General features: G+C 47.9%; 1 protein-coding gene across 1 annotated transcript in view; it reads right to left on the reverse strand.

Annotated features, from left to right (window-relative positions):
• Positions 1-14,063, reverse strand: part of LOC147092421 (NACHT, LRR and PYD domains-containing protein 3-like) — a 73,152-nt gene extending 59,089 nt beyond the window's left edge. Inside the window, exon 1 of the mRNA XM_085975914.1 lies at positions 13,956-14,063. The gene's annotated coding sequence lies outside the window, so the exon portion shown is untranslated. The remainder of the gene's footprint in view (positions 1-13,955) is intronic.
• Between the last annotated feature and the right edge of the window lie 5,823 nt (positions 14,064-19,886).

A 19,886-nucleotide genomic window follows, 5' to 3' on the forward strand; every position in this document is an offset into this window, starting at 1 on the left:
CTTCTTGAATATATTTAATCAATTGGCCTCTACTGCCTTCTTTGGTAGTGAATTCCACAGGTTCACCACTCTCTGGGTGAATAAATTCCTCCTCACCTCTGTCCTAAATGGCTTACTCCTTATCCTTCGACTGTGACCACTGGTTCTGGACTCCCCGACCATCGGGAACATCCTTCCAGCGTCTAGTTTGTCTACACCGGTTGGAATTTTATAAGTTTCGATGAGATCCCCTGTCATTCTTCTAAACTCCAGCGAGTACAAGCCCAAACGAACCAATCTCTCCTCATACGTCATTCGTGCCATCCCAGGTATCAGCCTGGTGAATCTTCGCTGCACTCCTTCCATGGCAAGTACATCCTTGGGCTCTCCTTGGGTTACACCATGCCTGATATCACTGGCACCATCCTCCACAGGTTGCTCATTTGCTGTTCTCACTCGAGCCATCATCCCCGGTTTACACACTGTCTGATTTCACAGGACCCATCCTCCCCAGGATGCACAGTGTTTGATGTCACGGGGCCCAACATCCCTGGGTTACAACCTGTCTGATCCCACTGGGCCCATCCGCCCCAGGGTACATATTGTCTGAAATCACTGGACCCATCCCCCACGGATTATAAAATGACTCATCTCGCTTAGCCATCCTCCTCAGGTTACACACAGTCTGACCTCAATGGTCCCATCCTCCCCGGTTTACAGACTGTCTGTTCTCACTGGGCCATTCCTCCCCGGGTTACATACTGTCTGATCTCACTGGGCCCATCCTCCCCGGGTTACACACTGTCTGAACATACATGGGCCCATCCAGCACTGGTTACACAATGTCTGATTTCACTGGGCCCATCTTCCCCGGGTTACACACTGTCTGATCTCACTGGGCCCATCGTCCCCGGGTACACACTGTCTGAACACACATGGGACCATCCAGCCCTGGTTACACACTGTCTGATCTCACTGGGCCCATCCTCCCCGGGTTACACACTGTCTGTTCTCACTGTGCCCATTATCCTCGGGATACATTTTCTGATTTCACTGTGGCATCCTCCCCGTGTTACACACTGTCTGATTTCACATGGGCCCATAATCCCCGAGCTACAAACTGTCTGATCTCACTGTGTCCAAACCTCCCCTGATTACACTCTGTCTGAACTCACTGGGCCCATTCTTCACCGGGTTATACACTTTCTGATCTCACATGGCCCATCTTCCTTGGGTACATCCTGTCTGATGTCACTGGGCCCATCCTCCATTTGTTACACACTGTCTGATCTCACTGGGCCCATCCACATCGGGTTACACACTGTCTGATGTCACTGGGCACATCCTTCCCGGGACACACACTGTGAGATCTCACTGGGCCCATCCTCCGCGGGTTACATACAGTCTGATGTCACTGGGCCCATCCTCCCAGATTTACACACCGTCTGATCTCACTTGTCCCATTCTCCCCGATTTGCACACTGTCTGATCTCACTGGGCACATCCTCACAGTTTAACATTCTGTCTGATCGCACTGGGCCCATCCTACCTGGGTTAAAAACTGTCTTATATCACTGGACCCATCGTCCGTCGGTTACAGAACGATGAAGTCACTGGGCACATCCTTCCCAAGTTAAAAATTGTCTGATCTCACTGGACCCATCCTCACCGTGATACACACTGCCTGATCTCACTGGACACATCCTCAACTGGTTACACACCGTCTGATCTCACCGGACCCATCCTCCCTGGGTTACAGATGTCTGGAATCGCTGGGCCCATCCTCCCCGGGTTAAACACTGTCTGATCTCACTTTACACATTCCTAATCAGCTAAATCACTGTCTGTTCACACTGAGTCCATCTGCCACATTTACACACTGTCTCATCTCACTGGGCCCATTCTCCACGGGTTAGACACTGTCCGATCTCAGTGGGCACATCCTCCCCGAGTTACACACTGATTGATCTCACTGGGACCAACATCCCCGGGTTACACACTATTTGATCTCACTGGGCCCATCCTCCCCGGGTTACACACTGTCAGATCTCACTGGGCCCATCTTCCCCGAGTTACACATAGCCTGATCTCCCTGGACCCAACCCTTCAGGTTTGCAAAATGTCCGATCTCACTAGACCCATCCTATCAATTACATGCAACTGATCTCACTGGCTCCATCCTCCACAGGTTACTCACTGACTGAGCACACTGGACATGTTCTCCCTGGGTTACACCAAGCCTGATATCACTGGGCCCATCCTCCCCAGATTGTTCTTTTTCTTATCTCACTGGATTCATCCTCCCGGGTTATATTGTCTGATCACACTGGACCCTTCCTCCCCGTGTTACTCATTTAGTGATCTCACATGGGCCTATCCTTCAGGTGCTAAAAACTATCTGATCACTCAGGGACAATCCTTCCCGCGATACATCCTGTCTGATCTTACTCGACCCATCCTACCCAAGATACACACACTGTCTGAACTCACTGGGCCCATCCTCCCCGGGTTAAAATCTGTCTGATATCAATGGGCCCTCATCCCCGAGTTACACACTGACTTATCTCACTGGCCCCCTTCACCCGAGTTATAAACTGTGTGATCCCACTGGTCCCATCCTCCGCGGGGTACATATTGTCCAAAATCACTGAAACCATTCTCCCCGGGTTACACACTGTCTCATCTCGCTTGGCCCATCCTCCCCGGCTTACACACTGTCTGATCTCCCTGGGCCCATCACTCCCGGTAACACAAAGTCTGGTCTCAGTGGGCCCAACTTCCCCGTGGTGCACTTTGACTGATGTCACTGGGGCCTTCCACCAGCTGGTATCTCTGTCTGATCTCACTGGGCCCATTCTCCCCGGGTTACTAAGTGTCTGATCTCACAGTACCCAACCGCCCTGTGTTAGAATCTGTCTATCCCGCTGTCCCCTTCCTCCCCAGTGTTACACACTTTTTGATCTCACTGGGCCCATTCTCCACCGGTTACGCACGATCTGATTTCACTGGGCCCACCTTAGCCGAGTTACACACTGTCTGATCTCACTGGACCCATCCTCCCCGGGTTACACACTGTCTGAACTCACAAGGGCCATCCTCCACAGGTTGCTTTCAGACTGAGCTCACTGAGCACGTTCTCCCTGGGTTGCACCATGCCTGATATCTCTGGCCCCATCCTCCCCAGGTTGCTCATTTTTTGATCTCGCTGGAGCCATCCTCCCCGGTTTAAACACTGTCTGATTTCACTGGGCCCATCCAACCCGGATTACACAATGTCTGTCCTCATTGGGTCCATCAATCCCGGTTTACAGTCTGCCTGATCATATTGTCAAAAATCATTGGACCTATTCTCCCCGGGCGAAACACTGTCTCATCTCACCTGACCCATCCTCTCCGAGTTACACACTGTCTGATCTCACTGGACCCATCCTCCTGGGTTACACAGTGTTTGATGCCACTGGGCTGATCCTCCCTGGGTTACACTCTGTCTGATGTCACTGGGCCGAATCTACACGGGTTACACACTGTCTGATGTCACTGGGCCCATCCACCCTTGATTACACAATGCCTGACATCACTGGGTCCATCCTCCCCGGGTTACACACTGTCTGATCTCATTGAGCGCATCCTTCTCGAGTTGCACACTGACAGATCTCACATGGGCCCATCCTCCCCGGGTTACACACTGTCTGACCTCACTGGTCCCAACTTCCCCGAGTTACACACTGTCTGATCACACTGGGCCCATCGTCCCCGGGTTACACACCGTCTGATCTCACTGGGTTCATCCTCCCCAGGTTACACTCTGTTTGATCTCACTGGGCCCATCCTTCCCGGGTTACACTCTGTCTGGTGTTACTGGGCCCATCCTTCCTTGATCAGACCATGCATGCTATCACTGGGCACATCCTCCCCGATTTACAGATTGACTGATCTCTCTGAATCCCTCCTCACCGGGTTACACGCTGTCTGATCTCACTGGCTCCATCCTCCCCGTGTTACACGCTTTCTGATCTCAAGGGGCCCATTCTCCCCGGTTTAGAAATTGACTGATCTCACTGTGCACATCCTCCACACGTTACTCACTGAATGATCTCACATGGACCCATCCTAACTGGGATAAACCCTGTCTAACCTCATTTGGCCCAGCCTCCCCGGGATACATACTGTCTGATCTCACTTGGCCCATCCTCCCCTGGTTAAACACTGTCTGATCTCACTTGGCCCTTCTTCCCTGGGATACACACAGTCTGATCTCACTTGGCCCATCGTCCCCGGGTTACACACTGTCTGAACCATCTGGACACATCCTCCCCGGGTTACACACTGTCTGATCTCACATCGGCCCATCCTTACCGGCTTTCACACTGTCTGATGTCATTGGGCCCATGCTCCCTGAGTTACACCATGCCTGATATCACTGGGTCCATCGTCCCCGACTTGCTCAATGTGTGACCACACTGGACCCATCCTCCCCGTGTTACACACTGCATGAGCTTTATGGCCACACTCTATCCAGATTTCACACTGTCTGATCTCACGGACTGCATCCTCCTCCAGTTACCCACTGACTGATCTCAAATGGACCCATCCTCCCCGTGTTCCACACTGTCTGATCTCACTGGGCCCATCCTCCCCGGGTTACACACTGTCTGATCTCATTGGGCCCATCTTCCCCGAGTTGCACATTGTCTGATCTCACTGTGCCCATCCTCCCAATGACACGCAGTCTGACCTCACTGGGTCCATCGTCCATGAGTTAAACACTGTCTGACCTCACGAGGCCCATACTCCACAGGAAACAAACTGATTGAGCTCACTGAGCACGTTCTAGATACATAGAAATATAGAAGAGAGGTGCAGGAGAAAGCCATTCGGCCCCTCGAGCTTGCTCCGCCATTCAATGAGATCATAGCTGATCATCCAAATTCAGTACCCTGTTCCTGCATTCTCTTCATTCGCCTTGATCCCTTTAGCCTTAAGAAATATATCCAACTCCTTCTTGAATATATTGTATGAATTGGCCTCTACTGCCTTCTTTGGTACTGAATTCCACAGGTTCACCACTCTCTGGGTGAATAAATTCCTCCTCACCTCTGGCCTAAATGGCTTACCCCTTATCCTTAGACTGTGACCACTGGTTCTGGACTTCCCGACCATCGGGAACATCCGTCCAGCATCTAGTTTGTCTAGTCCGGCTGGAATTTTATATGTTTCGATGAGATCCCCTCTCATTCTTTTAAACTCCAGCGATTACAAGCCCAATCGAACCAATCTTTCCTCATACGTCATTCCTGCCATCCCAGGTATCAGCCTGGTGAATCTTCGCTGCACTCCTTCCATGGCAAGTACATCCTTGGGTTCTCCCTGGGTTACACCATGCCTGATATCACTGGCCCCATCTTCCACAGTTTGCTCATTTGCTGTTCTCACTAGAGCCATCATCCCCAGGTTACACACTGTCTGATTTCACTAGAATCATCCTCCCGGGATACACAGTGTTTGATGTCACTGGGCCCAACATGCCTGGGTTACAACCTGTCTGATCCCACTGGGCCCATACTCCCCGGGATAACTATTGTCTGAAATCACTGGACCCATCCTCCACGGATTACAAAATGAATCATCTCGCTTAGCACATCCTCCCCCGCTTACACACAGTCTGACCTCAATGGGCCCATCCTCCCCGGTTTACAGACTGTCTGATCTCACTAGACCCATCCTTCCCGGGTTAACAAATGTCTGTTCTCACTGGGCCCACCCTCCCCGGGTTACTTATTGTCTGATCTCACTGGGCCCATCCTTCCCGGGTTACACACTGTTTCATGTCAGTGGGCACATCCTCCTTGGGTTACACCATGCCTGTTATCACTGGGCCCATTGTCCCCGAGATGCTAATTGTCTGATCTCACTGACCCCATCATCCCCTGATTACACACTGTCTGATCTCACAGACCCAACCTCCCCGGTGGTTTACAAACTGTCTGATATCACTAGGCCCATCCTCCCCTGTTTACAAACTGTCTTATCCCACTGACCTCATCCTCCCCGCCGCATATATTGTCATGACTCACTGGACCCATTCTCCACGTGTTACACACTGACTGATGTCACTGGCCCCGCCCCACCCCCCGTGAATACTGGGCCTATCCACACCGTGGTGCATATTGTCTGAAGTCACTGGGCCCATCTACCCCGGGTTAAACACTGTCTCATCTCGCTTGGCCCATCCTCCCCGGGATGCACACTGTCTGATCTTACTGGGCCCATCCTCCGCGAGCTAAACAATGTCGGATCTCAGTGGGCCAAATAATACCGAGTTAAGCACTGTCTGATCTCACTGGTCCCATCCTGCCAGAGTTGCAAACTGTCTGATCTAATTGGGCTCATCCTACCTATTTACACACATACTGACCTCACTGGGTCCATCCACCATGGGTTACACACCGTATGATCTCACTGTGCCCATCCACCCCGAGGTACACACTGCCTTTTCTCACTGGGTCCAATCTCCCCGGTTTAAACTCTGACTGATTTCATTGGGCCGATCCTCCCCGGGGTACACACTGTCTGAGCTCACTGGGCCCATCCTCCACAGTTTATACATTGTCTGATCTCACATGAGCCACCCTCCCCGTGTTACACATTGTATGATCTCACTGGGCCCATCACAGCCAGGTTAAACAGTGTCTGATCTCACTGAGCGCTTCCTCCCCGAGTTGCACACTGACAAATTTCACATGGTCCCTGGGTTACAGAATGGCTGATCTCACTGGGCCCAGCCTCCGTGGGATAAACAATTTCTGAGCTCACTAGGCCAATCAACACCGAGTTATACACTGTCAGATCTCACTGGGCCAATCCTCCCCTGGTTGCACGTTTTCTGATCTCACAGGGCCCATCTTCCCCCTGTTGCACTCTCTCTGATCTTACTGGGCCCATCCTCGCGAGCTACGCACTGTCTGATCTCACTGGGCCCATCCTACCGTGGCTATACACTGTTAAATGTCACTGGGCCCACCTTCCATGGGATGCACCATGCCTGATATCACTGAGCCCATTTTCCCCGAGATGCTCATTGTCTGATCTCACTGAACCGATCCTCCCAGTGTTAAACACTGTCTGAGCTCACTGGACATATTCCTTTCCGGCTTACCCACTGCCTGATCTCACTGGATCCATCCTCCACGGGTTACACACAGTCGGACCTCACTGCGACCATGTTCCGCGGGTTGCACACTGTCTGATCTCACTGGGCCCATCCTCCACGGGTTACACACTGTCTGATCTCACTAGGCCCAACCTCCCCGAGTTACACACTGTCTGATCTCACTAGGACCATCCTCCGCGGGTTACACCATGTCTGATCTCACTGGGCCCATCTGCCCCGCATTACACATTACTGAACTCACTGGGCCCATCCTCACGGATTTACACTCTGTCTGATCTCACTGGTCACATCCTCCCCGAGTTATAACTGACTGATCCCACTGGGCCCATCCTCTCCGGGTTACAAACTGGCTGTTCTCACTGGGCCCATCCTCCCTGAGTTACGCACTTGTTGATCTCACTGGACCCATCCTCCCAGGGTTGCAAAGTGTCTGATCTCACTGGGCTCATCCTACCTAGTTACACACAGACTGATCTCACTGGGTCCATCCTCCATGTGTTACATACCGTGTGATCTCACTGTGCCCATCCACCCCGAGGTACACACTGCCTTATCTCACTGTGCCCATCCACCCCGAGGTAAACACTGACTGATCTCACTGTGCCCATCCCCCCGAGGTTCACACTGTCTGATGTCACTGTGCCCATCCACCCCGAGGTACACACTGACTGATCTGACTGGGTCCATTCTCCCCGGTATAAACACTGAAAGATCCCATTTTGCCGATGCTCCCCTGGGTACACACTGTCTGAAATCACTTGTCCCATCCTCCACAGGTTAGACATTGTCTGATCTCACTGGAGCCACCCTCCCCATGTTACACATGGTCTGATCTCACTGTGTCCATCTTCCCCGGGTTACAGTCTGTCTGATCTCACTGGGCCCACCGTCCCCGGGTTACATTTTCTGATCTCACTGGGCCCATTCTCCCCGAGTTACATTTTCTGATCGCATTGGGCCCATTTTCCCCGAGTTACTCCTAGAATGATCTCAAATGAGCCCATCCTCTATGGGTTAAACACTGTCTGTTCTCACTGGGACCATTTTCTACGGGATACACACTCTGATCTCACTGGAACCATCCTCCACGTGTTAAAAACTCTCTCATCTCACTGGGGCTATCCTCTCCGGGTGCAACACTGTCCGATCTCACTGGGCCCATCCTCCCGGGTTACACACTGTATGAAAACACTGGGCACATCCACCCCACGGGATTCACTGTCTGAACTCACTAGGCCCATCCTTCCCGGGCTAGACACTGTTTGATGACACTGGGACCATCCTCCCTGGGTTACACCATACCTGATATCACTGGGTCCATCCTCCCCGGGTTACACTCGGCCTGATCTCACTGAACACATCCTCCCCGGGTTAAAGACTGTCTGAGCTCACTGGGCCTATTCCTTCCCGGGTTACAACTTGCTGATCTCACTGGAATTGCTACACTCTGTCTTATCTCACTGGGCCCATCTGCCCCGCGTCAAACATTGTCTGAAATCACTCATCATCCCGGGGTTACACACTCTCTGATCTCACTGGGCCAATCCTCCCCGGGTTACACATTGTCTGATCTCACTGGGACCATCCTCTCGGTGTTACAGACTGTCTGATCTCACTTGGCCCAGCCTCCCAGTTTACAAACAGGTTTATCTCACTGAGCCCATCCTCCCCGAGTTAAAACTGACTGATCTCACTGGGCCCATCCTCCCCGATTTACGCCCTATCTGATCTCACTGGGCACATCTTCCCCGAGTTACACTCTGTCTGAACTCACTGCGCACATCCTTCCCGGGTTAGAAACTGTCGGATCTCACTGGGACCATCCTCCCAAGATACACACTTTCTGCTCTCTCTGGGACCATCTACCCCGAGTTACACACTGACTGATCTCACTGAGCCCATCCTCCCCGGGGTAAACACTGTCTGATGTCACTGGACACATCTTCCCTGGATTACACCATGTCTGATATGACTGGGCACATCCTCCCCGAGGTTCTCATTATCTGATCTCACTGGACCCATCCTACCCGGATTACAACTGTCTAATATCACTGGGACCATCCTCGTCGGGTTACACACTGTCTGATCGGTACGGAAAACATAAAAGTTCTTGGCTTGGCAGATTATGAAGCAGAACTGGAATCAGTTTGGGCGAAGCTAAGGAACAGCAAAGGGCGGAAATCATTGGTGGGATTTGTGTATAGGCCACCAAACAATAATGGTAAAGTAGGGCACAGTATCATTCAAGAGATTTGAAGGGCATGTAACAAGGGCAATACGGTAATCATGGGGGACTTTAATTTGCATATTGACCTGGCAAATCAAATTACCACTTATGGTGTGGAGGACGAATTCTTGGAAGGCATGCAAGATGGTTTCCTGGATCAGTAAGTGGAGGTACCAACCAGGGAAAAGGCTATACTGGATCTGGTACAGTGTAATTTGAAAGGGCTATTCAATAATCTTTTGGTAAAGCGGCCTTTAGGTACAAGAGACCATAATATGTTAGCATTTTACAGTAAGTTTGAAAGTGATGTTGTCCAATCTGAAGCTAAGGTATTGAATCTAAACAGAGGAAACTAAAAGGGTATGCATGACAGGATGGTCATGGTAAATTGGGAGACTACACTAAAAGATATCAAGGTGGACATACAATGGCTAACGTTCAAGAATATAATGAATAATTTGCAACAAACATGTATATTCCTCTAGGGCATAAAAACCCCAAAGGAAAAGTGATCCAACCATGGCTAACAAAAGAAATTGAAGCTAATATTAAATCAAAGAAGGAAGCTTATAAAGTTGCCAGAAAAAGCAGTCAGCCTGCGGATTTAGAAAACAGCAAACGGGGACCAAGACATTGATAAAGAAGGGGAAAATGGAATATGTGTACAAACCAGCGAAAAATATAAAAACAGATTAAAAAAGCTTCTATAGGTATGTGAAAAGCAAAAGACTGGCGAAGGTAAATGAAGATTCTTTACATTCAGAGACAGGAGAATTTATAATGGGGAAATGAGGAAATGGCAGTTAATTTCAGTACATACTTTGTTTCTGTCTTCACGGAGGAAGACACTAAAACCCTCCCAGAAATACGATAAAACCAAGGCCGTGATGAAAATGAGGAACTTAAAGAAATTAATAATAGTAAAGAAACAGTGCCAGCAAAATTAATGGGACGAAAGGCCGGTAAATCCCAAGGACTGGATGACCTACATCCTAGGGTTTTGTAAGAGGTGGCCATTGGAATACTGGAAGCATTGGTTCCCATCTTCCAATATTCAATAGATTCTGTAATGGTTCCTGCAGATTGGAGGGTAGCAAATGTAACTGCGCTATTTAAGAAAGGAGGGAGAGCGAAAACGGGGAACTACAGACCTGTTAGCCTCACATCGGTAGTTGGGAAAATGCTGGAATACTATTATAAAGTTTGCAATAACTTGGAAATTAGAAACTAATAGTAAGTTTGGGCAGATTCAACATGGATTTATGAAAGGGAAATACTGTTTGATAAACCCATTGGTGTTTTCCGAGGGTGTAACTAGTGCAGTAGACCGGTATATGTGGTGTATCTGGATTTTCAGAAGTCCTTCACTAAGGTCCCACGCAAGAGGTTGGTGAAGAAAATTAGGGCACAGGGAATTGGGGATAATATACTCGCATTGCTTAAGAGACAGAAAACAAAGAGTAGGGATAAACGGGACTTTTTCAGAATGGCTGTTACTAGTGGGGTACCACAAGAATCGGTACTTGGGCACCTGCTATTCACAATCTATATCAATGATGTGGATGAGGGGACTAAATGTAACATTTACATGTTTGCTGATGATACAAAGCTAAGTGGCAGTGTCAGTTGTGAAGAGGATGTGAAGAGGCTTCCAGGAGATCTCGACAGACTCAGTGTATGGGCGAGAACATGGCAGATGGAATATAATGTGTATAAATGTGAAGTTATCCACTTCGGTAGAAAAAACAGAAAGGCAGAGTATTTCCTAAATGGTGAAAGATTGGTAAATGCAGATGCTCAAAGGGACCTGGGTGTCCTTTTACATGAGTCACTGAAAGTGAATGTGCAGGTGCAGCAAGCCATTAGGAAGGCAAATGCTGGCCTTCTTTAGAAGAAGATTTGAGTACAGGAGTATAGAGGTCATACTCCAATTATATAGGGCCTTGTTGAGGCCATACCTGGAGTAATGTGCTTACTTAAGTCTCCTTGCCAAAGGAAGGATATACTTGCCATAGAGGGAGTGCAACGAAGGTTGAGGGGATTAATTCCTGGAATGTTGGAATGTCGTATGAGAATAGATTGAGTAAACTAGGCCTGTGTTGTCTTGAATTCAGAAGGATGGGAGGGGATCTCTTTGAAGCATACAAAATTATTACTGGGCTTGATAGGGTGAATGCTGGGAGAAAGTTTCCCTTGGCTGGGGAGTCTAGAATCGGGGCCACAGCCTAAAGATAAAGGGCAGGCCATGCAGGACTAAGATGAGAAGACATTTATTCAAAGAGAGGGAGGTGAATCATTGGGTTTCTCTACCCCAGAGCGTTGTGCAGGCTCAGACACTAGGTATATTCAAAACAGAACTGACTAATAATGACATCGAGGGATATGGCGATGGGCCGATGAATGGAGTTGAGGCAGAAGATCAGCGATGATCTCAATGAATGGCGGAGCAGGCTCGAACGGCCGAATGGCCTACTCCTGCTCCTATTTTTTGTGTTTTTATGCTATAATGTTCTTATGATCCACTGAGTGCATCCTCTCCGAGTCACTTACTGGCTGATCTCACATGGGCATATCCTCCTCGGGTTACACACTGTCTGAGAACACTGGGCACATCCTCTCTGGGATACACACTATCTGATCTCACTGGGTCGATCCTCCATGGGTTACATGCTATCTGATCTCACTGGGCCCAACCTCACAAAGTTACACACTGCCTGATCTCGCTGGGCACATCCTTCCCGCGTTTCACATTGCCTGATCTCACTGAGACCATCCTCCCCGGTTTACACACTGTCTGATCTCACTGGACCCATGCTCCCCAGATTACACACTGTCTGATCTCACTGAGCGCATCCTCCCCGAGTTACCCACTGACTGATATCACTGGGCCAATCCTGCCCGGATTACACAGTGACTGATCTCACTGGGCCCATCCTCCCGGGGTTTCAAACTGGCTGATCTCACTGGGCCCATCCTCCCCGGGTTTCAAACAGGCTGATTTCACTGGGCTCATCCTCCCCGACTTGCGCACTCTCTGTTCTCACTGGGCCCATCCTCCTCGAGTTACGAACTGTCTGAACTCACTGGACCCATCCTCCATGGGTTACAATCTGTCTGATTTAATGGGCCCATCCTCCCCGAGTTACACACTGACTGATCTCACTGGGCCCATAATCCCCGAGTTACAAACTGTCTGACCTCACTGGGCCCATAATCCCCGAGTTACACACTGACTGATCTCATGGGCCCATCCTCCCCGGGATAGACACTGTCTGATTTCACTGGGCCCATCCTCCCCGGGATACACACTGTCTGATCTCACTGGGACCATCCTCCCCGGGTTGCACACTGTCTGATCACATTGGGCCCATCCTCCCCGGGTTACACACTGTCTGATCACACTGGGCCCACCTCCCCGGGTTACACACTGTCTGATCTCACTGGGCCCATCCTCCCCGAGTTACACAGTGTCTGATCTCACTGGGCCCATCCTCCCCGGGTTACACACTGTCTGATATCACTGCGCCCATCCCCTCCATGTTACACACTGTCTGATCACACTTTACTCATTCTCCCTGGGCTACACCCTGTCTGCTCTTCCTAAACCTACCCTCTCTGGGCTGCACACCTCTTCTAATTCTCTGTGCTGTTTTACTGTCCGATATTTCTATATTGTGTTAATTATCTGGAAGCAATTTTATCCTCGTCTCTGTCAAATATTCTAAGCTGCAAAAATGGGTCTTATTTAATCAGCACCACGCAATCCTCATCTATTCGTAACGGCGAGTGAAAGGTTAAACCAGAACCTTGACATCTTATGTGCAACAGGAAATGAATGTGACAGGAAATGTGTTGGACCAACAGTAAGTGTGACGCTTGCAGTATGATTGCGGTACGAATAAGACTTTTAATGTATTCTTTTTTAATCTCGAATGCCTGGCTCATACTTAGATGGACTGGAATGTCTTCTCACTGCGTTTGTTGGAAGAAGCCAGATAGTCAAACGGTCATGTGCGAATGTTCACTGCACCGCCCCCAGTACTGGGAGTAAGGAATAGCATGTGGAATAATATTGTCTGTTCAAAATGCACTGAAATAAGCCTTATCAATATAAGCAATGTGTTATTAAACCATTGCAATAAGAAGTCTTAACGTTACATATATACTAACCTAGTGCTCAAAAGCAACATAATGGGAGCAGTGGTGTCCCCAGTGATCTGTTTTGGGCATTCATCTTTTAACTATATCATAATTGACTTTGGTGAAGGGGTACAGAACCGCATTTCTAAATTTGCTGACGACACTAAGCTCGTTCGCACAGTAAGCAGTGCAGATGGAAAATAAAGCATCAAACTGACATTGTTGGATTAAGTGAGTGGAAAGCATGCGGTGATCCACTATGGACCTAAGAAAGATAGATCAGAGTCATTTCTAAATAGCGAGAATTTAAGAACAGTGGAGGAACAGAGAAATGTAGGTGTACAATTACAGAAATCAGTGAAAGAAAGTGGACAGATACAAATTTAATTACAAAGGCTATTATAATATTGGTCTCTATCTCAAGAGTGCTGGACTCACCGGTATCATCAGCAGCGACAGCAGCACTGGGTGAAGACTGAGCCCAGAGACCGCGGATTTAAAGAGTGGGGAGATAGAGAGTGGCCCAGACACACCGGTGGCAGAGGCAGCGAGAGCAGTACTGGGTGGAGACTGAGCACCGATAACGGGAGAGAGAGAAAAACCACAAGGACGTCACAGGACATCTCGCAACTGATTGGTTGGTAAAGCTCATGTAGTTTTTAAATTTTTCTTGCTCCTCAAGGGGCCGGGTTTAAAAAGCTGGTTAGAGATAAAACAGAAACTTAGAGATGGGTAACTGTTAATAATTTATTAAATTAGTAACTGTTAATACTATATTATATTAATTAATAGAATTCGATACATCGTGGTCTTAAGTTTTTGGAAAGCAATTTAACAGCCTATTAAATAGAGGCATGGCAGTGCAACTCAGTCCCATGGAGTGAAAACCCTGTGCTATGTGGGAAATCCAGGATGCTTCCCGTATTCTGGACAACCACGTGTGCAGGAGGTGTCATCAGCTTGAGGATCTTGAGCTCCGGGTTTTGGAGCTTTAACAGCAGCTGGCGGCACTGCGGTGCATCCGTGAGGCTTAGAGCTATGTGGATAGCACGCTCCAGGATGTGGTCACCCCGCAGCTAATGAGTTTGCAGGCAGAGAAGGAAATGGTTACCGATATACAGAAAAGGAGGATCAGGCAGGTAGTTTAGTACTCCTCTGAATGTATCCCTCTCTCCAACCAGTATTCTGTTCTGAGTAATGGTGAGAGCGATGGTTCCTATTGGGAGTGCAGCCAGAGCCATGTCCGCAGCACCACGGGTGGCTCAGATTTATAGGGGGAAGGAAGATGAGTGGTAGGGGATGCGATAATTAATGGAGCAGACAGGGGTTTCTGCGGCTGCAGACGTGACTCCCAGATGGCACGTTGCCTCCCTGGTGCCAGATTTAAAGATGTCGCTGAGCGGCTGCAGAACAATCTCAGACAGGAGGGTCAACAGCCAGCATTCGTGGTCCATATTGGTACCAATGACATAAGGAAAAAGAGGGATGAAGTCGTGCAGGCAGATTTTAGGGAGCTAGGAAAGAGTTTAAATAGCAATACCTCAAAGGTAGTAACCTCTCAGGACATTAGCGGTCGTACTCCCGCTGCCACACGGGAGTGAGTATAGAAATAGAAGGACTGAGCTGAAGAATGCGTGACTGGAGAGATGGTGCAGGAGGGAAGGGTTTTAGATTCCTGAGGCATTGGGACCGGTTCTGGTTGAGGTGGGACCTGTACAGACTGGACGGGTTGCAGCTCAACTGGACCAGAACCAATATCCTCGAGGGTAGGTTTGCTAATGCTGTTGGGGAGGGTTTTGAACTAATTTGTCAAATGGATGGGCACCAGGAAGTAACGTTAAAAAGGTGAAATGCAGTGCTCACAGGTTGGGAGGGGCAGAGAGCAGTAAAGTAAGAAATAGTAAGTTATAAGATGGGCTCAGACAAAGAGAGAATACAGGATGACCTAAGATGGGTTTATAATGTATGTATGTGAACGCACGAAGCGTAGTAAACAAGGTAAATGAGCTGCAGGCACGAATATCCACATGGGAATAAGATGTGTCAGTAATGGAGACCTCGCTCAAAAATGGGCAGGATTGGTTATTAAATATTCCTGGTTATAAGTTGTCAGGAAAGCTGGGTTGAAAAGAAAGGATGTGGTGTGGCAGTATTGTTTAAGGAGAATGTTACAGTGCTGGAGAGGGAGGATGTCCTGGAGGGGTAAAGGACAGAATCTATATGGCTAAAGAAATAATAGAGGTGCCACTACACTACTAGATGGATTCTACAGATCACCAAATAGTTGGAAAGATATGGAGAGGAAAATTAGCAGAGAAATTACAGAGAGGTGCAAGGACAATAGAATAGTAATAACGGGGGATTCAAGTATCCTAATATAGACTGGGATTGTAATAGTGTTAAGGGAGGAGAAGGGGAAGAATTTCTGAAGTGTGTTCAGGAAAACTTTCCAGATCAGTATGTTTCCGGCCCGACGAGGGAGGAAGCTTTGCTGGAGCTGGTTCTGGGGAAAGAGGTAGATCAAGTGGGGCATGTGGCAGTGGAAGAACATTTAGGAAACAGTGATCAAAATGTCATAAGGTTTAAATTAGCTATGGAAAAGTACATGGAGCAATCTAGAGTAAGATGTTTATCTGGGGGAAGGGCAACTTCAGTGGAATGAGAACGGATCTGGCCGGTTAAATTAGGGTCAAAGATTGGCAGGCTAAACTGTAGTGGACCAATGGGCTGCCTTTAAAGAGGAAATAGTTCGGGTACATTCGATGTACATTGCCAACGAAGGAGAAAGCTAGGGCAACTAAAATCAGAGCTCTTTTGATGGCAAAAGTGACAGAGAATATGATGAAGAAGAACGAGAGCGTGTATGGCAGATGTTAGGTTGCAAATGCATCTGCGAACCAGGCTTTATATAGGTCAGAGGAGAAGTGAAAAGAAAAAAGTAGCAAAGAGCGGATATGAGAACAGACTGGCAGCCACGTTAAAAGGTAATTCAAAAGTCTTCTTTAGGCATATATATAGTAAAAGGTTATAAACAGCAGGAGTGGGGCCGATTATGAACCAAAAACGAGATCTATGCATGGAAGCAGAGGGTATAGCTGAGGTACTAGGTGAGTATGTAGCATCTGTCTTCACCAAGGAAGAGGATGCTGCAAAAGACATACTGAAGGAGGTGGTAGCGGAGAGACTTGGTAGGATAAAAATTCATAAAGAATAGGTATGAGAAAATGTGGCTGTACTTAATGTAAATAAATTACCAGGGTGGATGAGGTGCATCCTAAGATGCTGAGGGTATTGTGATGCAATACTGTCCACTTGCCTGAATGTGTGCAGTGCCAACAACACTAAAGAAGCTGGACACCATCCATGACAAAGCAGCCTGCTTGATTGGCACCCCATCCACCACCATAAACATTCAGTCCCCCAACACTGGAGTAAAGTGGCTGCAGTGTGTACTATCTACAAGATGCACTGCAGCAACTCGCCAAGGCTTCTTCGGCAGCACCTCCCAAACCCATGACCTCTTCCACCTAGAAGGACAAGGGCAGTAGGCGCATGGGAACATCATCACCTACAAGTTCCCCTCCAAGTTACATTCCATTCTAACTTAGAAGTATATCGCCAATCATTCATCGTCGCTGGCTCAAAGTCTTGGAACTCCCTCCCTTACAGCAGCTGGGAGTACCTCCAAAGCACAGACTGCAGTGGTTCAAGATGGCTGCTCACCACCACCTTCTCAAGTGCATTTATGGATGGACAATAAATGCTGGCCTTGCCAGCAATGCCCACATCCCATAAACGAATAAAAAAATATACAAAAATTAGGGTATAATCGCAGAGTTACTGGCCATAATATTCCAATCCTACATAGGTACGGGGGTGGTGCCCGAGTACTGGAGAATTGCAAATGTTACACCATTGTTCAAAAAAGGGTTTAAAGCTAAACCCAGCAACTACAGGCCAGTCAGTTTAACCTCGGTAGTGGGGAAGCTGTTAAAAACAATAATCAGGGACAAATACAGCAGTCACTTGCATATTGCATAATTAAGGAATGCTAGCATTGATTTGTTAAAGGCAAATCGTGTTTAACCAAATTGATTGAGTTTTTTGATGAGGTTGATGAGGGTAATGCAGTTGACGTAGTGTACATGGATTTCCAACAGCCGTTCAACAAAGTGCCTCTTAATAGGCTTGCAGCCAAATTTGAAGCCCATGGAACAGAATATAAGAACATAAGAAATACGGCTCCACAGTAAGATCATGGCTGATCATCGACCTCAACTCCACTTTTCCACCCGATCTCCATATCCCTTCATTCCGCTCGAGCCCAAAAATCTATCTTTCTTAGACTTGAATATACTCAAAGACTCAGCATTCACAGCCCCTTTGGGGCAGAGAACTCCAAAGACTCACAAACCTCTGAGTGAAGAAATTCCTCCTAATATCGGTCTTAAATGGCGACCACTTATCCTGAGAGTATGCCGCCTAGTGCTAGACACTCCAGGCAGGGGAAACAACGTCTCAGCATTTACTCTGTCAATCCCTTTCAGAGTCTTACATGTTATAATGAGATCACCTCTTATGCTTCTAACTCCATAGAATACAGGTCCATTATATAACATCTCTCATCATAGGATAGTCCTTTCAATCCAGGAATCAATCTACTGAACCTTTGTTGCAGCGCCTCCAAGACAATTATATCCTTCCTGAGATAAGGAGACCAAAACTCTCCACAGTACTCCAGGTGTGGTCTCACCATGGCCCTGTACAATTGTAGCAAGACTTCCTTACTCTTATACTCCAACCCCCATGCAATAAAGGCTAACATTCCATTTGCCTTTCTTATTGCTTGCTGTGCCTGCATGCTAGCTTTCTGTGCATTTTGCACGAGGACACCCAAATCTACCTGATTACCAACATTTAAAAGTTTCTCTCCATTTATAAAATATTCTGTTTTTCTATTCTTCCTAGCAAAGTGAATAACCTCACAATTCCCTACGTTATACTCCATCTGCCACCTTGCTGCCCACTCACTTTTCCGATCAATATCCCTTTGCAGACTATTTGCGTTCTCCTCACGGCTTACTGTCCTACTAGCTTTGGAACAGAGGCAGCCTGGATACGAAATTGGCTGAGTGAAAGATAACAGAGATGCGTGGTGAACGGTTGTTTTTCAGACTGGAGTAATGTATACAGTGTGTTCCCCACGGTTCGGTTCCAGGACAACGGCTTTTATTGATATATATTAATGACTTGGACGTGGGTGTACATGTCAAAATTTTAAAAATTGCACATTACACTAAACTTGCAAGCATAGTGAATAGTGAGGAGGAGAGTGACAGACTACAGGAAGACATAGACAGGCTGGTGAAATGGGCGGACTCGTGTTCGATGAAATTTAATGCAGAGAAGTGTGACGTGATGCATTTTGGTAGAAAGAAAGAGGAGGGGACATATAAACTAAATGGTACAATTATAAAGTAGGTGCACGAACAGAGAGACCTGGGGCATGTGTGCATAAATATTTGAAGGCCGCAGGGCAGTTTGAGAAAGCAGTTAAAAAGGATCCTGTGCTAGGTAAATGGAGGTATGGAGTTCAAAAGTGTGGAAATTATGATGAATCTGTATAAAACACTGGTTTGGCCCTAACAGGAGTACTGTGTACAATTCTGGGCTGCATGCTTGAGGATGGATGTGAGGGCCTTGGAGATGGTGCAGTAAAGATTTACGAGAATGATTCCAGTATTGAGGGACTTCAGTTACGTTGATAGACTGGTGAAGCTGGGGTTGTTCACCTTGGAGCAGAGAAGATTGAGAGGAGATTTGATAGAGGTGTTCAAAATCATGAGGGATTTGGACAGGGTAGATAGAGGGAAACTGTTCCCATTTGCAGAATTGTCGAGAACCAGAGGACACAGATACAAGGTGATAGGCAATAGAACAAAAGGCAACATAAGAAAAGACATTTCTACGCAGCGAGTGGTTAAGATCTGGAATGCACTGCCTGAAAGGGTGGTGGAGGCAGACCCAAGTTTATCTTTCAAAAGAGATTTGGATTAAAATCTGAAGGAAAGAAATGCAGCTCTATGTGGACAGGGCAGCGGGGTGGGACTAGCTGGGAGTCGGCACAGTCTCTACGGCCATATGGACTTCTTCCGTGCTATAACCATTCTATGATTCTATGAAATTATCCAAAGGTGTAGAATTTATGCTCCAGCTGCACAGAGCTCTGGTTAGACCCCGTCTGGAGAATTGTATTCCGTTTTTGGCACCTTACTTCAGGAAAGATATACTGGCCTTGGAGTGGATGCAGCGCAGATTCACCAGTCTTTTATTGCCTTGAGTATAGGAGACTATGGGTTATCGAATTGA

The sequence above is a fragment of the Somniosus microcephalus genome, unplaced genomic scaffold, assembly GCF_052327205.1.
Source record: "Somniosus microcephalus isolate GS21.2 unplaced genomic scaffold, FLI_Smic_1.0 unresolved_chr2, whole genome shotgun sequence".
NCBI classification, from domain to species: Eukaryota; Metazoa; Chordata; class Chondrichthyes; order Squaliformes; family Somniosidae; genus Somniosus; species Somniosus microcephalus.